The sequence below is a fragment of the Hyla sarda genome, chromosome 2, assembly GCF_029499605.1.
Source record: "Hyla sarda isolate aHylSar1 chromosome 2, aHylSar1.hap1, whole genome shotgun sequence".
In the NCBI taxonomy this organism is placed as follows: domain Eukaryota; kingdom Metazoa; phylum Chordata; class Amphibia; order Anura; family Hylidae; genus Hyla; species Hyla sarda.
Window position 1 is genome coordinate 375,582,161 of NC_079190.1, and position 20,076 is coordinate 375,602,236.

At 40.7% G+C, this 20,076-nt stretch overlaps 1 protein-coding gene across 6 annotated transcripts in view; it reads right to left on the reverse strand.

The window, feature by feature from the left end:
* The window catches only part of RAP1GAP2 (RAP1 GTPase activating protein 2), an 882,491-nt gene that overhangs the window by 168,160 nt on the left and 694,255 nt on the right, over positions 1 to 20,076 (reverse strand). The window lies entirely within an intron of this gene.

The window sequence follows — 20,076 nt, forward strand, 5'->3', positions numbered from 1 at the left end:
AGAGTACCCCTTTAAAGGAATATATCACTAGATGGACAGTATACATTTGACAGCGTAAAGAAGACATAATACTGTAATTCTGAACTGATGAGTGCATTTGTGACTACTATGCAGCATTTGGTTGAGTTCATATATTGCAAAAAAAACAAAACAAAACAAAAAAAATAAACAGTAAAAGAGGTATGAAACCTGACATTTTTTTTTTTTTTTTATCTAATGATGTGTTATATCAGAGTCTAAGGAAAAGTGTCCGTCAGTTCATACAATGTTTAAAAAAAAAAAAGACCAAAATTCCATTTTGCTGCTGTTCTTTTCTTTTCTACAATGTGTGAACCCAGCCTATGAGAGATGATCATCCCCTTCATAAGCCTTTTTAGTCATTTTACAGAATCAAAATAGGTCAAACCTCTCTGTCCATTGATTTTGGGGAAAATTACTGTTTGCAATTCTACAGGAAATCCTGTATATAATCTAACATTAGGATACATTCACACATACAGGATCCTGTGCAGATTTGATGCGCAGGATTTGTAACTTCAGATTAGACGCTGTGCTCAGTCATTTAGTTTACATTGAAATCTGCAGCAGAAAATCCTGAGCATCAAATGACGCCAGTCACTATCCTGTGGAAAAAAGGAGTTACTGTTTTCTTATTTGCCCTATAATAAACAAAATATAAACATCAACAAGTAAATTATATGTACCAAAACGTAGAGCAAAAAAATCTCTTAGCACTAAGCACAATATATATAGTATATATAGATCTAAATAAATATATATCTACATAAAAAATTATATATATATATATATATTTTACAGTGGGGCAAAAAAGCATTTGATCAGCCACCAATTGTACTTAAAAAGATGAGAGGCCTGTAATTTTCATCATAGGTATACCTCAACTATGAGAGAAATAATGAGGAAAAAAATCCATAAAATCACATTGTCTGATTTTTAAAGAATTTATTTGCAAATTATTGTGGAAAATAAGTATTTGGTCAATAACAAAAGTTCATCTCAATACTTTGTTATATACCCTTTGTTGGCAATGACAGAGGTCAAATGTTTTCAGCAAATCTTCACAAGGTTTTGCTTGTATTTTGGCCCATTCCTCCATGCAGATCTCCTCTAGAGCAGTGATGTTTTGGGGCTGTCACTGGGCAAAATGATTCTTATGAAGCCACTCCTTCTTTGCCCAGGCAGTGTTTTTGGGATTATTGTCATGCTGAAAGACCCAGCCATGTTTCATCTTCAGTGCCCTTGTTTATTGAAGGAGATTTTCACTCAAAATCTGGTGATACATGACCCCATTCATTCTTTTCTTTACACGGATCAGTCTTCCTGGTCCCTTAGCAGAAAAACAGCCCCAAAGCATGATGTTTCCACCCCCATGCTTCACAGTAGGTATGGTGTTCTTTGAATGCAACTCAGCATTCTTTCTCTTCCAAACACGATGAGTTGAGTTTTTACCAAAAAGTTCTACTTTGGTTTCATCTGACGATAAGGCATTCTCCCAATACTCTTCTGGATCATCCAAATGCTCTCTAGCAAACTTCAGATGGGCCCAGACATGTATGAGCGTCTGGCACTGCATGATTTGAGTCCCTGGTGTCGTAGTGTGTTACTGATGGTAGCCTTTGTTACTTTGGTCCCAGCTCTCTGCAGGTGATTCACTAGGTCCCCCCCCCCCCCCCCCCCCCCGTGTGGTTCTGGGATTTTTGCTCACCGTTCTTGTGATCATTTTGACACCACGGGGTGAGATCTTATGTGGAGCCCCAGATCAAGGGAGATTATCAGTGATCTTGTATGTCTTCCATTTTCTAATAATTGCTCCCACAGTTGATTTCTTCACACCAAGCTGCTTGCCTATTGCAGATTCAGTCTTCCCAGCCTGGTGCAGGTCTACTATTTTGTTTCTGGTGTCCTTTGACAGCTCTTTGGTCTTGGCCATAGAGGAGTTTGGAGTGTGACTGTTTGAGGTTGTGGACAGGTGTCCTTTATACTGATAACAAATTCAAACCGGTGTCATTAATACAGGTAACGAGGGGAGGACAGAGGAGACTCTTAAAGAAGAAGTAACAGGTCTGTGAGAGCATGAAATCTTGATTGTTTGTAGGTGACTACATTTTTCCATTATTTGCAAATACATTCTTTAAAAATCAGACAATGTGATTTTATGGATTTTGTTTTCTCATCATGTCTCTCATAGTTGAGGTATACGGTACCTATGATGAAAATAACAGGCCTCTCTCACAATTGGTGGCTGACTAAATACTTTTTTGCCCCACTGGGTGTAGTGTGTTTATTGTTGCTATACCAACTTAACATTTTAATACATATTATAAAAAAAAAGTAAAATGGCAATTTTTCCATCTCATTAAAATTAACAAAAATATATTATTTAATAAGTTATACATGCTCCAAAATAGTGCCAATAAAAACTCCAACTCATCCCACCAAAAAAGTAATCCTTTATTCAACTTTTCCTTGGCTCTGAAGTCCCAGCATAGAAAGCATTGTCCCAAGGCATGTCGATGTTAACTGTTATCTTATGCACTTAAAATGTGACCTGCAACAATAAATATAGTTGCCAACACAACTCCAGTACCTCTCTGTCCTTATTATTACATTACTAGGCCAAAATGTGGCCATATTGCCTGTCTGCCTGCCAGGTGCTATATTTTCTATTTTCCATAGTATTGTCTATGTAGAGGGAGCACTAAATATTCAATCTTCTTTTAGAGTAGTCTACTAAGTGACTATAACTATATTATGTGCTACAAAATGCAGCTATAACATCTTTTATGAAATAAGGCAATAATAGTTACTACATCTGCAATACGTCTTTTGTGTTCTCTAACTAAAGATTAGCTGTAGAGAATTGCCTTAAGTCCGGAAGATCAGCTCAAACATCCTATATGGAAATAAATATTTGCACAGTACTGACTGGAGTATATAAGCCGTCAGACAGTAACATGTGGCATTAACCTTGTAGAGGAGTGGACTACACAATTTCACAAGAAATGTATACACTTATTCTTCAGAAATATAATATTTCACATTAAATACCAAACAAGTTTTTCACCATCAAAGCTGAACATATACTACATGTACTTTTCACCTGATTTTTTATACTGTCATATAATACTGCCAGACAACTGGCAGTAGCCGATATCCAGTAGAAGCTTATTTAATCTCAAATGGACAACGGGGGAGATTTATCAAAACCTGTGCTGAGGAAAAGCTGCCCATAGCAACCAATCAGATCTCTTCTTTAATTTCTCAAAGAAAGAAGGGTAGAAGGCACTCCATGTGTAGAACCTCAAGTTCAGATAGAGGGGGAAGGGAACCATCCACAGCTGCTTACCAAATTAGGTTGTGTGAACTCACACACAACAATGGATAGCGCATGGAAAGGGTAACCAAGTCGTCCGCAGCCTTCCTGGAGACTGGTAAGCAAAAAAGTGGCTGAAGATTACAGGAATCAATCCAGCGCTGGACGAGTAAATGCAAGGGAGCAGCAGGTATGAAAAAGGTAGATATATTCATCAGAGATGCAATGCGTTTCGCTGCGCATGCGCAGCTTCATCAGGCATCAGGATGTCTGATGAATCTGCGTATACACAGCGAAACGCGTTGCATCTCTGCTGAATATATCTACCTGGCCTTTATACCTGCTGCTCCCTTGCATTTACTCATCCAGTGCCGGATTGATTCCTGTTATCTTCAGTCACTTTATTTATTTCTCAAAGGCCTTCTTAAAAATGAAAGAAGCAATCTGATTGGTTGCTATAGGCAACTAGTCAACTTTTCCTCAGCACAGATTTAGATAAATCTCCCCTAAAGTCTTTAAGTATTAAAGGGGGGCGACCAAGAACTTTTTTTTATTTATTTACTTTATAGATCCAAATTAAAAAATGCAGCATGTTCACCTATACCTGATCCCCCAAACTGTAGTTTTGATGGCTCTCGGTTTCCAGTGCTCCCTTTATCTTCCTGCTTCTGATGACGTGCTGACCCTACAGGAACTACTTGCTCAGCCAATCACTAGCCACAGCAGTAATCCACCTGAGACAGTGATTAGCTGAGCAGTGCTGCAAAAAAGAGAGTCAGCAAGTCATCTGGAGCGGGCTGAAGTAGAGAGCAGGGACCAAAGCCATCAGAATAGCTGTGGTGGGGATACAGGGCAGGTGAGTATGATCTTTTTTTATTTATTTTTTATTTATTCATTAATTTATTTATTTTTCGCAGCACCTTTTGACCGAGATAACCCTTTTAACTTTTGGCTGCATGTACGTTTGTATACGTATAACTGCTGGAGATCTGGATTGACAGATATTTAGGATTCTACACACATGCAATGTAGCTTTTCTTTTTAACCTGTTGCATCTAAGGATACAGTTTTTATTCGCTAGGACTGAGTGACTTTAATTCACTTTGTCACCTTAAATTATTAGACACATTGATTGTCAATACACACGTTTGCTTGAAAGCCCTTTTTATCTAAGACTATCATTTTCTATTGATGCATATGAAAGTTATATAAAAGCCACATTGACTCACTGAACGGTCCATCCCTATTTGCTGCTATTGATAATATGAAAGTCGGGCAAATCACCTCTTCTGTTTTCTCTTGGCAGACAAGATTTTCTTATACTGAAACATATAATTTTCTCTCTAGTACTCCACCTTACATAGCTAAATGTTGAATCTTTAACCTGAAATCTGCCAGGAGGGAGTTATGTAAACAGGACTTGTAGCAGCTCAGTTAAGCACTGCATGCCGCTTTTTCCTCCTTTCTTTCCCATCTATTTGCACAAACACAAAGCAAACAAATGATGGATGCTGAGATGTGGGTGTATGATGGGAAGATGGAGAATGAAATCCGGACAAAGAACTGATAGCCACTGGGAAAACATGTGTCTATTCAACTGCCATGTGACATTTCTTTTTATACAAGACATAATGTTTCCTGCTCGGTGATTAAGTGCATATCCTGTGGTTTTGATGGACAAGACATCAAACTGCGCCGCAATCTATGTTAGTGGTGGTGGGATTGGCTTTTAATTGCTGAAGGAAGAAAAAGAGTCGTATTAATGCACCCAGGGGGACTGCACAGACTCACATGTATAGCTGCAAGAATGGTGGTTGCAAAGGCAATGGAAATAACCACTGTGGAAAGAAGAGCGCCATATACGGTATAAAAAGAATATCACAACAAAAACATGCTATGATATGCTTTTACATACAATAAAACCCTAGTAAACCAAATTATGAAGACAGACAATTACGATATCACATAGGCAGAGTTCACCATGTTAAGGAAAAGCAACAACTTCCAGGTTTAAACAACCATGTTGCAGTAGTAAATCTGGCTGTACATGGAAAATGTATTACTTATATTCTACAGAATTCGAACAGAATGTAAAATAATAGTTCACTTTTTACATAACTTGGGCTCATAAAATGATTCTCTGGAACATTGGCGGGCCAATTTGACCCTGGTCAGAGCATTGGATTTTTAAAGAATCCTTTGCTACTCTGATGGGCCAGTCTTACCCTCACCAGAGTGTGGGCTCACCTGGAGTTCCAATGGTATTCTGGTAGGACAGCCAGGCCCTGTAGACCAGTACAACCCTGTTCAGAGTAGAAGCTCACTGGAAGATCCCTAAGTGGACCAGTTCAACCCTGGCCAGAGCATAGACTCATCGAGGGATCAGAGCCTGGGGTCATCCTCTGGTGGACTGTTCCAACCTATTTCTTCTTTATTGTTGAAAATATTATTGTCATTTTCCTTTAAACTTAAAATGAGATTTCTAATACAACAAGTAACTTTTGTTGCTTGATACAACCAGAAGCATGTCGAAAACTTTAGACCAATAATCTACACAAGTTGTAAAATTGAGATGTAAAACAGGAAGAAACTAACTACTGAATCATTTAAATAATACATTTATTTGATAAAATTATTTCAGATGAATGAATTTCTTTGTAAAAGCAAGTTAAGTAACATTGATATTTTTTTATTTCCAAAATAGAACTTCACAGAACTCTCAGTGAAGTACAAATGTAAAAGTGTTCAATACACTTTCATACTTTATTGCTTGTGGCTGCACAATGAATTTTGGGATTATGACTTCACACAGCACAATCCTCTCAATCCTAATGAAGATCTGTCATTTACTTACAAAAGATCCGCCCATTTCTGAGTTCTTTCCAATCCATAAATGAAGCAATAAAGTGAAGACCTAGTTACGCAACTGAAACACTGGATGAAGCTGAATCCGCTTTATGCCGTACCAAAGCCACTAAATCTGAGTGAATTCATAGTCTAAACGTTCATGAATATTTATTGGGATGATGAACTGTACAAGGTTATAGGTTCATATTAACATATTTGCCTCACTGACTCATAAGCAGATCAGCTAATATCTAGATGTAGATAATGAGTAGATTAAGTGTTGCTGAGCCATCTCTGTAATTTCCTAACTCCATAGCATTGCCCAGATGCAGACACATCTCCTATCTTGTCCAGTTAAGTACAAAATTATCCTTTCATTATTTTTTTTTTCTTAGAAGGTTAACTCTTCTAAGCCCTGCCATGGAAAAAGTACAGAGAAGCAGAGATTGAAACTCCATTTGATGTGGCTATCTGATTGAGATTTGATCACAATTAAAGCCTATCTATATTTTTTTTGTGTGTTAAACACATTAATTTTGCTCATAGATGAACTGTGAACATATTATCAAAGGCATACTATGCAACTCGTTTATGAATGTGCGGGGGAATAATAGCTCAGCCTCCACACAGATCAAAAACTGTATGGAGCTATGTCAGCCCCATAGCAGTGCCAGTTCAAAGGATAGGGGCAGGCTGAAGTTTATGCATTTACCGTATATACTCGAGTATAAGCCGAGATTTTTCGTGCTGAAAACGCCCCCCTCGGCTTATACTCGAGTGAACTCTCCGCCTGTCAATCCCTTCTCAGTGGTCTTCAACCTGCGGACCTCCAGATGTTGCAAAACTACAACTCCCAGCATGCCCAGACAGCCATCAGCTGTTGGGCATGCTGAGAGTTGTAGTTTTGAAACCTCTGGAGGTCCGCAGGTTGAAGACCACTGCGGCCTTCATCATTATCCAGACCCCCCTTTAGTTTTCTACTCACCTCCCCTCGGTGGGAATGAAGGGTGAGCTGGTCCGGGCCATCTATGCTGTAGGGACCGTCCGGTGGGGAGGGTTAGTCGTTCCAGGCTGTCCATTTTCACCCTCCTCTCCGCATTCCGGGCCTGACCTGGACTAGTGACGTTGCCTTGACGACGCACAGGGACGTTCATGCGCAGGGAGGCGTATGTGCGTCGTCGTCAAGTCAACGTCACTAGTCCGGGGGGGGGGGGAAGATGATGGGGGGTATGATGACGCGGGTCTGAATGATGACGAAGGCCGCAGTGGTCTTCAATCTGCGAACCTCCAGAGGTTTCAAAACTACAACTCCCAGCATGCCCGGACAGCCAATGGCTGAAGGGATTGACAGGTGGTGATGATGAAGGGGGGGGGATGATGACGGGGGTCTGGATGATGACATGGGGGATGAGGTATTTCCCACCCTAGGCTTATAGTCGAGTCAATAAGTTTTCCTGGGTTTTTGGGGTGAAATTAGGGGCCTTGGCTTATATTCGGGTCGGCTTATACTCGAGTATATACGGTAATTTGTAAAGACAGGATGGAAATGATCTTTTTTTGAGCGAATGAAGGTTTAGCAGGTAGAGGGAGGTAGGGAAAGTAGCTTGAAAGAGGCACCTTCTCTGATAAAATACTGTACATTACATAGTTTTTTATCACTTGTTTGTACTACTGATTTTTACAAAGCTTGTTGAAACAAGTTAAACGGGTACTCCAAAGGATAGGGGATAAGATGTTAGATCGCCGCGGTCCCGCTGCTGGGGACCCCGGGGATCGCCGCTGCGGCACCCCGCCATCATTACTGCACAGAGCGAGTTCGCTCTGTGCGTAATGACGGGCGATACAGGGTCCGGAGCAGCGTGACGTCATGCCCCCCCCCCCTCATGACATCATGGCCCGTTCCCTTAATGCAAGTCTATGGCAGGGGGCGTGACGACCGCCACGCCCCCTCCCATAGACTTGTATTGATGGGGGCGGGCCGTGACGTCACGAGGGGCAGGGCCGTGACGTAATGATGCTCCGGCCCCTGTATTGCCCGTCATTACGTGCAGAGCGATCTCGCTCTGCGCAGTTATGATAGCGGGGTGCTGCAGCAGCGATCCCCGGGGTCCCCAGCAGCGGGACCCCGGCGATCTGACATCTTATCCCCTATCCTTTGGATAGGGGATAAGATGTCTAGGGGCGGAGTACCCCTTTAAAATAGAGGCTATTTACAGTTAATAAAATGTGCCCATCATGTACAGAATTTAAATAAAAAGTATTGCATTTCTTAAATCTATGAGTTATGGCTCATCAAAATGACATCATCAAATACCAATGCTTATATAATTATGATACAGTATATCCAAGTCTAATTAGTAATCTATTATAGTCAGTATTAAAGTTTGCTAAGCAGTTGTGTGCAAAAAAAAAACAAAACAAAAAAAACAACAATAAGGATTAACCCCTTCATAACCCACCTAATTTTATTTTCTGGCTCAAATTTTTTTTCTCATTACCTTCTAAGACCCATAACTTTTTAATTTTTGACTGACAAAGTTGTATTAGGGCCTATTTTCTGTGTGATGGCTTGTACCTTCCACTGATGAGGTTTTTTATTTTTTTTTTTTTTTTTTTTATCAGCAGTGTATTACAAAGCCAGAAAAAAAATGTAGGGCAAAATTGAAGAAATTATGGAAGTGCACAATTTTGTAGGGCAATCATTTTTTTGGAGTTCAAAATACAATAAATTTGACATTCCATCTTTATTCTCTGGGCCAGTACTATTCCAATGATACCAAACATGAATAATTTTTGTTTTGTTTTATGGTAAAAAAAAATTGAAAACGTGAAAAAAGAAAATAACTTTGTTCATTACCTTGTTCTCACCCCTATAATTTTTTTAAACGGAAATGTGTTAGGGTTTGTTTTGTTTTTTTGCGCCATGAGCTGTAGTTTTAAAAGGTACCACTTTTGTGTAGGTAGCTTTTTGATCCCTTTTTACTACGTTCTTTTTAGATATAATGTAACAAAAAATCTGCATTTTTGGCATCTGGAATTATTTTGCGTTTACGCCGTTCACCTTGCAGGATCAGAAACATAATAATTTTATATTTCAGACAATTACGCATGCGGTGATACCGAATATGTATATTTTTTCTTGTTTGTACAGTGTTTTATTTAGAAAATTATAAAAAGGGGGGTGAATTGAATTTTTATTAGGGGAGAGATGTTTTTATATTTTTCAAAACAATTTTTTTAATAATTTTTTACACACTTTTACCCCCTAGGAGCCTATAATAAGCCATCATCAGATGACTTACATAGATCAATGTAATGCTATTGCAGTACATTGATCCATGAAATCTGTTCTTGATTGCTAAGGGCTGCCAAGGACAGCCCCCAAACAATCACAGAGCCAGGAAAAATGCAAAGGACAAGGTAAGGTTTCCCTAGTAACCCATAGCTTCACTTTTTTCCCACTGCAACCAATCACAGCGCATCTTTCATTTTTCATTTCATATAACCCATAGGGGCAAATTGAGTTGTTAACTGCTGGTCCCTTGAAGTCTGCTTGTATTAGGATCCTATTATATTTAGACCATCACAGAACCTTCCTTGTGCTCTGGTGTGCCAGATTGGACCGTTTTTTCTTTTCTTTTCCTTTTTATGTTTTTGTATATTATATATTAAGCTAAAATATTCCTTCATATGAATGTTGCATAATACTGTATATACCCTGGTTATGAATTTGAAGGTATGATTAGATAGGGTATTCTTCCTCATAGAATATTCAGTTCTTAGGTAGAAAAACTTAAAGGGGTATTCTGCTGAAAACATCTTAAGATCAGATGAGATAAGATGTTAGATCGCGGTGGTCCCGCCACCGGGGACTCCCGCGATATCCACTGTGGCAACCCTGTCATTCGGTGCACGGAACGAACTCTGATGACTGGCTAAAACCCTGTCCTTCTAGTCCAACTCAACATTGACAATCCCAACAAAACTTATCACTTCTCTAAGACAATCTGCTCGGCCTCAGCTACAATTAAAGACAAGTAAAACTAATTAACACTTTATCTTGCTAGGACTTTCAAATATAACAAATAAACATCTTAAAATGATCCATGGATGACAGACGATGACAAAAGAAACATATTGTAAGTAGTTACAGTAAATTCCTTCATAGTTTGCAACTGCCTGAGGCATAAAGTCAACAATTAGTCTGTCCCGATCAATGCCTAGTGAAAAAACAAGCATACAACAAAACATCACATTGAAGAGTAGAGACTGAGCTCAAATAATAATGTAACCTTTCTACTGATGCCTAGATAAGAGCTTTCCTTACATAGAGAACAGTACATATAGAAATGTGTTCACCTTGAATCCACCGCCCACTCATCTGCACTCGGTTTCCAGTAGCGCTCACTGTAGTTACTGCTATCTTTATGCTCTTGTACATGAAGACAAGTATTGGTAAATGTATAACACAGGTATTATTTTACTGCATATACAAAGGATTCATTACTTCTATTCATGGTATTACATTAAAGTTGCATGTAATCCTAATACAGAGTTCACACCAGGTGAGCTCCATGAAAGTCTGAATGTTAGAACGTAATAAGCAGGGATATGATGCATGTCAGTAAAGATGGTTGAATATCTACAGTGCCTGGTATATTGATATATATCTACACATAGATATTGTTAAAGGGGTACTCCGCCCCTAGACATCTTATCCCCTATCCAAAGGGTAGGGGATAAGATGTCAGATCGCGGGGGTCCCGCAGCTGGGGACCCCCGGGATCTCGGCTGCAGCAGCCACCTCAACGGCTTCCGGCAACGCTGGAGGCTTCGGATCCCGACCACGCGAGCAAAAGAGCGTGATGTCACGATTCCGCCCCTGTGTGACGTCACGCCCCGCTCCTCAATGCAAGTCTATGGGAGGGGGCGTGACGTCTGTCACGCCCCCTCCCAAAGGCTTGCATTGAGGGGCTGGAGTGTGACGTCACACGGGGGCGGAGTCATGACATCACAATGCTCCGGCCCCGTGAGCGACAGTTATCAGACCCGGAGCAAACACGCTCAGGGGACTGATTTTAACGGGGTGCGGCGTGCGAGATCACGGGGGTCTCCAGTGGCAGAACCCCCGCAATCAGGCATCTTATACCCTATCCTTTGGATAGGGGATAAGATGTCTAAGCACCGGAGTACCCCTTTAAGCACCAGTTTTGTTACATAAATGGGCAAAACATTTTAGCTGTTGTTTACATGAAATGCCGGGGTAAGGATCGACTGTGCCGGTGCCAGGTTGGGTAATTTAAGGACATCTAAAATGGTTCATGACTCTTGAGATCTTCACACTCTAGACTCTTTGTAAGAAATACAGTAAGTGCTGCTTAGATGTCTTATTCATAAGAAAGGTCAGAGAAGAAGAATCAAACTGGAAGGGGAACTGTCACGGGAACAGTCACCACAACCAGTCTTAGCTTTTTGTTGCCTGAGGCAAAGGCTTGGATACCCCCTTTCCTCGAACTCAGAAAAGCTCCAGTGTGCACATATGCACATGCATGCAACCTACGTGATTTGACTTTAGTATGTGAAGGGTTAATCTACCAGGAGCGGAGGTTTCTGTTTATTTGCTGTTGCTGGTCCCTTCCATCTGCCAATGATTGACAGATATCTGTCAATCATCAGTGGGTTGGGACAGAGGCAGCTAAGGTCTCATTGTGACACAGCGACCAATCAAATGGAAGTTCTAAGAAAAAGATGCTAAAAAAAATAAACACAACATAAAGTTGCAATGATTTCTGTCAGAGCCTTCTGTTATATTAAGAACATTATTTGGGAAAGTTACTATTTACTGCCCCCCTCCTCCCTCCACAGAACAGTAATATGTTCCGTATTTCTCGCCATATAAGATGCACTTTTTCTTTCCCAAAACTGGAGGGGGGAAAAGTTGATGCGTCTTATACGGTGAATACACACCTATCGGGTCGGTCCCTGCGGCCATCAACGGCCGGGACCCGCGGCTAATACAGGACATCCCCGATCGCGGTGATGCCCTGTATTAACCCTTCAGACGCGGCGATCAAAGCTGACCGCTGCGTCTGAAGCAAAAATAACACTAACCCGGCTGTTCAGTCGGGCTGTTTGGGACCGATGCGGAGAAATCGCGGCATCCCGAACAGCTTACAGGACACCGGGAGGGACCTTACCTGCCTCCTCGGTGTCTGCTCCGTGCCGGGATCCCCTGCATGGCCGGCGCCCTCCATCGACGTCATCACGTCGTCGCGCACGCCGCCCCGTCATCCAATAGGAGCGGCGTGCGTAGCGACATTATGACGGCGACGGAGAGCGAGGATCCCGGGGAAGAAGACGTCCGGAGCGTCGGGGACACCACGGGGAGCGGCGGGGACACGTGAGTACTACCTCCTATCCAGTGGTCTTCAACCTGCAGACCTCCAGATTTTGCAAAACTACATCTCCCAACATGCCCGGACAGCCAATGGCTTTCCGGGCATGCTGGGAGTTGTACTTTTGCAACATCTGGAGGTCTGCATGTTGAAGATCACTGTTGGGTGCAGAATCTTTTTTTTTCTAGATTTTGCACCTTTAAAATAGGGTGTGGTGCGTCTTATATGCCGGTGCGTCCTATAGGGCGAAAAATACGGTATAGTGTAACATGTAAAGATACTATAAATGGTTTCTTGTATTTTTAGACAGTCTCAACTACAACAACAAATAAAGGATCCAAGTAAAACATAAAAAGCTAGGCCACTAATGTATTTGACTACATGCCAGTGTAAGAAAGAATCTTAATAACTTTAGTAATGCATTCATGCGGTGGAAATAACAAAGTGGATTTGTGGCATATTCCTGTCCAGACAGCCTGGAGGTTTCCTTAATCCTTGTGTTAATGGAACCTGCATTTAGACGCAGCAGACTGTACCGAGAAGATCCTAGTTTTTGTGCTCACAGTTTTCATAGATGAAAGGATAAAAATATAAAATTAATAAAGAACTTACTGGTCTGTGGTAATGAACTGAAACCAAGAGTGGTTATTGTTTTCTATTAACTTCTTGTGACTAAGTTGCATTCATTTTCTTCTCAGAAAAGTAAATTAAAATATGAGCTATTTATTGCAAGTTTAATAAAATAGAATTTTTTTGCACACACTTTTTGCAGTCTCTCTTAGTCTTTACATATTTTTTTTTAGGTAAACACAAGCAACAATCAGAGGGGGGGTTACCCGTAATAATAAAGAAGATACTCCAGGACATATTGCAGGAGAGACCCACCAGATCACAGGATAAGAGGCGACTAATAGGTTAGCAGAGTTCTTAAATTAACTACAGTGATCCCTCAACTTACAATGGCCTCAACATACAATAGTTTCAACATACAATGGTCTTTTCTGGACCATTGTAACTTGAAACCAGACTCAACATACAATGCTATGGAATCTGCCAAACGTGTCAATGGCTGGAAGAACCGACCAATCAGAATGGATATTTCACTGGTAAAACCTGTGTATTCCTAAAGTGCATGCACTGACTGGGGTCTGGTAGCACCCCCTACAGTACAGGGAGGTATTACATGTTCTGTACTCTTTACCTGTATTACTGAAGTGTATGCACTGACTGGTGTCTGGTAGCGCCCCATACAGTACAGAGAGGTATTACATGTTCTGTACTCTTTACCTGTATTACTCAAGTGTATGCACTGACTGGTGTCTGGTAGCGCCCCATACAGTACAGGGAGGTATTACATGTTCTGTACTCTTTACCTGTATTACTCAAGTGTATGCACTGACTGGTGTCTGGTAGCGCCCCCTACAGTACTGGGAGGTATTACATGTTCTGTACTCTTTACCTGTGCCAGGGTTAGCTGCTCCTTTGGGCATCAGGTGAGGGCGGCTCCATTTTCCTTTTTTTTAGGACATTGCGTGTTCTGTACAGGACCCTGAAGAAGCTTCTGTCCTCTACATAGACCAGCGTTTCCCAAAGAGGTTGCCTCCAGCTTTTGCAAAACTACAACTCCCAGCATGCCCGCACAGCCTTTGGCTGTCCAGGCATGCTGGGAGTTGTAGTTTTGCAACAGCTGGAGGCACCCTGGTTGGGAAACACTGAAATAGACAGATTTGTAAATGACTTCTATTAAAAATCTTAATCCTTTCAGTACTTATGAGCTTCTGAAGTTAAGGTTGTTCTTTTCTGTCTAAATCCTCTCTGATGACACCTGTCTCAGGAAACGCCCAGTTTAGAAGAAGTTTGCTATGGAGATTTGCTTCTAAACTGGGCATTTCCCGAGACAGGTGTCATCAGAGAGGATTTAGACAGAAAAGAACAACCTTAACTTCAGAAGCTCATAAGTACTGAAAGGATTAAGATTTTTTAATAGAAGTAATTTACAAATCTGTTTAACTTTCTGGAGCCAGTTAATATATATAAAAAAAAAAAGTTTTTTTTTTTTCCTGGAATACCCCTTTAAAGATAAATAAGTAGATAACTGATATAAGTAGATAACTGTTTTTTTTTCCTGGAATACCCCTTTAATCCTCACCTTTTCCTATTTTTGGATGACATTTTGGTGGCTTCAGAACCAATTACCAGGTTTCCATAGAGTTATGGTCTTAACATACAATGGTTTCAACATACAATGGTCGTCCTGGAACCAATTAATATTGTAACTTGAGGGACCACTGTAATTCAATTTGAAAGCAGGTGGTCAAAGGGAGCCCTTGTGGTTCTGACATACAGCCTTCTTAAAGGCGTACTCCGCCCCTAAACATCTTATCCCTTATCATAAGGATAGGGATTAAGATGTCTGATGGCAGGGGGTCCAGCCGCTGTGACCCATCGGGATCTCTGGGCCAGCACAGCAGCGTTAAGAACACGGTACTAGTACACAACCATCACGCCCCCTCCCATAGATATGAATGGAGGGGGAGTGGCAGCTGTTGTCGCCGGGGGGGGGGGGGGGGGAGGGTCCCAGCAATCGGAGTATCCCTTAAAAGGATGCAGTGGCACCTAGGTCATGCAAAGTAGCTTGACTCCAGAAGAAAGATCCAGGCGTATAAAGGAAAAAGAGCAAAAACAGCGAAAATGGGATTCCACATATATGTGTGGTATATAACATGATGTGAATGTTACCCCCAGCAAAGCCCCAAATTATAAAACGCTGTAAATTCCATCCATACAGTATACCTCCACAAAAATGTAACTGTGATTTCTGCCAGTTTAACAGAAACGTCCCAATGGTAAACTGAGCCTGGGGTCCCCGATCATTTATCTAACCCTAATATACAGCAACCATACGGTTCACTGGAGACTAAACATGAAAAATGTGAACTTAGCAATGGAATAAAATAACACTTACCAGTCAGTTACTGGAGAAATGAAAGAAAGGACATGCCTGTATGACTTTGAGCACATGAGAAGACTTATCAGAGTAATACAGTGTACAGATAAAGATTAACCCTTAACGTTACCAGTAGCAGTGATGAATGCACCTATGCCTCAAGGTGGCCACATTTTTGTATTATATATTTGCCAAACAAACATACTAGTAAAAATAAATAAGAAAGATAGTTTTCTTAAAGAGTACCTGTCATTAAGTGGTCACCCCTCCCCCTTTCCCTATTAATTTCCCCCACTCTGCTAACCACCCCCCAGCCTTCATTTTTAATCCCCTGGCAATTTTAACCTTTTATTTGGGCTGGCTCTTCAGCTCACTGAGTGTGAGCTTGGGAGTGCTGGAGGGGGCGTTACATCATCTAAAGCCATGTGGGGGTGAACATCCGCCCTAGCATAGAAGAGACAGCCAATCACCACAGGCTGTTCTCTCTCCCCTTCTCTCTGCATGTGTATCACAGAGAGGAGAGGGATCAGATCACACCTGCAGAGATTGGCTGCACACTGCATTCCCCCTGCCCTGCATGATTGACAGGGCAGAGAGCGAACACAGCTGATGTCCTGCCCCCATTTCCCGACTTTGTTCTCATGCCCGGCCGGCATGAGACCAAATTCAGGTCTGCTGAAGACACAAAATGTGGACCGGACTAGGAGGGAGATATATATACAAATCCATAAAACACGGCACCAGGAGACCAAGGATCATGCAAAACTGGATAGGTTTATTCCCAATTCAATTGCGATGTTTCGGCAGCAATAGCCTTTTTCAAGCATTCAAGCTATTGCTGCCGAAACGTCGCAATTGAATTAGGAATAAACCTATCCAGTTTTGCATGATCCTTGGTCTCCTGGTGCCGTGTTTTTTGGATTTACACATAAGATTCCTGGGCTGGCCGCCCAGGTGACCACGAGCACAGAGACCTGGCTCCAGTGCTGTCCTATTTTCCTTTGTATATATATATATATATATATATATATATATAATTTTAATGACAATGGCCATTTAAATGAGGCCCTTTTTTTAGTTTACATAATTTCCATGTTCTAAATCTATCCTACATCTGTACCATACAAGTAAAAAATTGTCATAGGTACATTATCGATTAGCTGCCTAGTTTACAGTAGAAACCCACGTTAGGCTGGGTTCACACCACATTTTTCAAACACGGTTACCGTATACGGTTTTCCGCGAAAAAACGTATGGCAAAAAACGTATTCAACCTTATACAACCATATGACTCCAAATTAAAACGTATATGGTTTTTCCCCGTACGGTTCTATCCGTTTGCATCAGTTTTTGCCAACGGTTTTGCTATTTTGTTGGAATTAGTTTTCCAGCAATTTAATAAAGTTATTATTGTTCTATTGAAATTCCAATCTGCGCATGTGTCAACTCCAAAAACGGATTAGAAAAACCGTGTGCAACCGTATTCTGAAATTCTGTGTACGGATCTCATAGACAACAATGTTAAAAGAACCGCATACGGTTCGGATACGGTTTTCCAACCGGAGGCAAAAACGTGGTCGACAGCGTTTTTGCCTACGGTTGAAAAATCGGCAAAACCGTATCCGAGGCAAAACGGATCCAACCGTACACAACATTTGGAATACGGTTTACAATGCATTCTCTATGCATACGGTTTTGGATATGGTCGTATACGTTTTTTTGCGGAAAACCGTATACGGTAACCGTATTTGAAAAACGTGGTGTGAACCCAGCCTTAGCCACCTAAAGGTTGGAGGCGTCCTATCACCCTGAACTCTATCAATCAAAACTTGTTTTCTAGAGATCACAGTGACATTTCAAGCATATACTGTTTCTAATAAGGGGTTACTGTAGGTTGCTGTTATTGCTGTTGTTCTTGTATTGGTTGTTTGTATTTAGATTTTTTTGTGCCAAAAGAGATTGTAACCTTTTTCAATTGATACTTGCTCCCACTGGGGCTCACAATCTAAACACCATATTAATCTATTAATAGGTTCTGCTGTCAGCCGTCACAGACATAGAGTAACCCTAACCCTAATGGGCAATAAACAGCTGAAAAGGAGCTAAATAAACCCTACACATGGCTATTTTTAGCCATTTATGCTAAGCGTTTACATTAAACGGGTACTCCACTGAAAATTATTATTTTTTTAAATCAACTGGTGCCAGAAATTTTAACAAATGTATAAATGACTTCTATTTATAAATCTTAATCCTTCCAGTACTTATCACCTGCTGTATGCTCCACAGGAAGTTCTTTTATTTTTTTATTTTGTTTCTGTCTGACCACAGTGCTCTCTGCTGACACCTCTGTCTATTTTAGGAACTGTCCAGAGTAGGAGCAAATCCCCATAGGAAAGCTCTCCTGCTCTGGACAGTTCCTGACATGGACAGAGGTGTCAGCAGAGAGCACTGTGGTCAGACAGAAAAGAAATTAAAAAAGAAAAAAAAATTCCTGTTGAGCATACAGCAGCTGACAAGTACTGGAAGGATCAAGATTTTTAAATAGAAGTAATTTACAAATCTGTTGAACCGGTTGCCGACTAAGGACGAGCCAGCTCGTCCTGAGAGGGTAAGCGGTGTAAGACGCGGGCTCCCGACTTGAGTCCGCATCATACCGGCCGGCCCCCAGCTGATTCCTGTAGCTTGGGCCGACGTTAATAGCCAACATGAAGCGATTGCCGCGGCTGGCTATTAACCCTTTAGATCGCCGTTGTCAAAGTTGACAGCGGCATCTAAAGGGACATTTAAACCATCTCTGGTGGTCCAGTGGGGTGGATCGCCCCCCTGCAGCACGATCACGGGGGGTGATCCACTTCTGAGGTAGCCTGAGGGCTTACCTCTCCTTCACTGCCTGCTCCTGCGCCGAGAATGATAAAGCCTGGCAGGACTAGTGTTGAGTAGTGTTGCTCGCGAATATTCGCAATGCTAATTTTATTCGCGAATATCGCATATTCGCAAATTCGCGAATATTCACGAATATAGCACTATATATTCGTAATGACGAATATTAGTTTTTTTTTTTTTTTAACAGTACATGACAGTGATCATCCCTCTCTGCTTCCAGCTTGTGTGGTGTAAAGAAGGCTCTAATACTACTGTGTGTGACTGGCGTGCGAATTTTCGCATATGCTAATTTTCGCATATGCGAATATTCACTTATGCTAATTATTGTATGTTAATTTTCGCATACGCGACTTTTTCGCATATGCGAAAATAAAACAAGACTATTACGAATATGCGAATAGTCGCGAATATATGACGAATATTCGTCCATATATTCGCGAATATTCGCGAATTCGAATATGGCCTATGCCGCTCAACACTAGCAATACGAATTTTATTCGCGAATATCGCGAATATAGCACTATATATTCGTAATTACGAATATTCTTTTTTTTTTTTTCCACAGTACACATCACAGTGATCACCCCTCTCTGCTTCCAGCTTGTGTGGTGTAAAGAAGGCTCAAATACTACTGTGTGAGACTGGCGAGCGAATTTTCGTATATACGAAAATTTGCATATGTTAATTTTCGCATATGCAAATTTTCGCTTATGGTAATTTTTGAAATGCTAATTTTCGCATATGCTAATTTTCGCATATGCGAAAATAAAACACGAATATTACGAATATGCGAATTTAGCGAATATATGACGAATATGACCTATGCCGCTCAACACTATTTATCAATCGAGAGAAGAGCACACAGAACAATGTGTTTCTATGAAACCACATTGATCTGCATGAGGAATCTAATGATTCCTTCTAAAAGTCCCCTAAGGGGACTAAAAGTGTAAAAAAAAAAAAGTTGAATAAAAAGTTTAAAAATCACCCATTAACCCCTTCCTTATTAAAAGTTTAAATCACGCCCCTTTTCCCAAATTCCATATAAAAAATATGTAATCATAATAAAAAATAAACATATGTGGTATCGCCGCATGCGTAAATTTCCGAACTCTAAAAATGTATAGTTAATTAAACCGCATGGTCAATGGCGTACGCACAAAAAAAATTCCAATGTCCAAAATAGCGTTTTTTTGGTCACTTTTTATAGCATGAAAAAATGGATAAAAAGCGATCAAAAAGTCAGATCAATACAAAAATGGTACCGATAAAAACTTCAGATAATGGCACAAAAAATGAGTCTCATACCGCCCTGTACGTGGGTCAGAAGGGGTCAGAAGATGACAATTTTAAATGTATTCATTTTCATGCATGTAGTTATGATTTTTTTCAGAAGTACAACAAAATAAAACCTATATAAATAGGATATTATTTTAATCGTATGGACCTACAGAATAAAGATAAGGTGTCATTTTTACCGAAAAATGTACTGCGTAGAAACGGAAGCCCCCAAAAGTTAAAACATGTTGTTTTTTCTTCAATTTTGCCGCACAATGATTTTTTTTTTGTTTCGCCATAGATTTTTGGATAATGACTGTTGTCATTACAAAGTAGAATTGGTGGCGCAAAAAAGAAGCCATCATATGGATTTTTAGGTGCAAAATTGA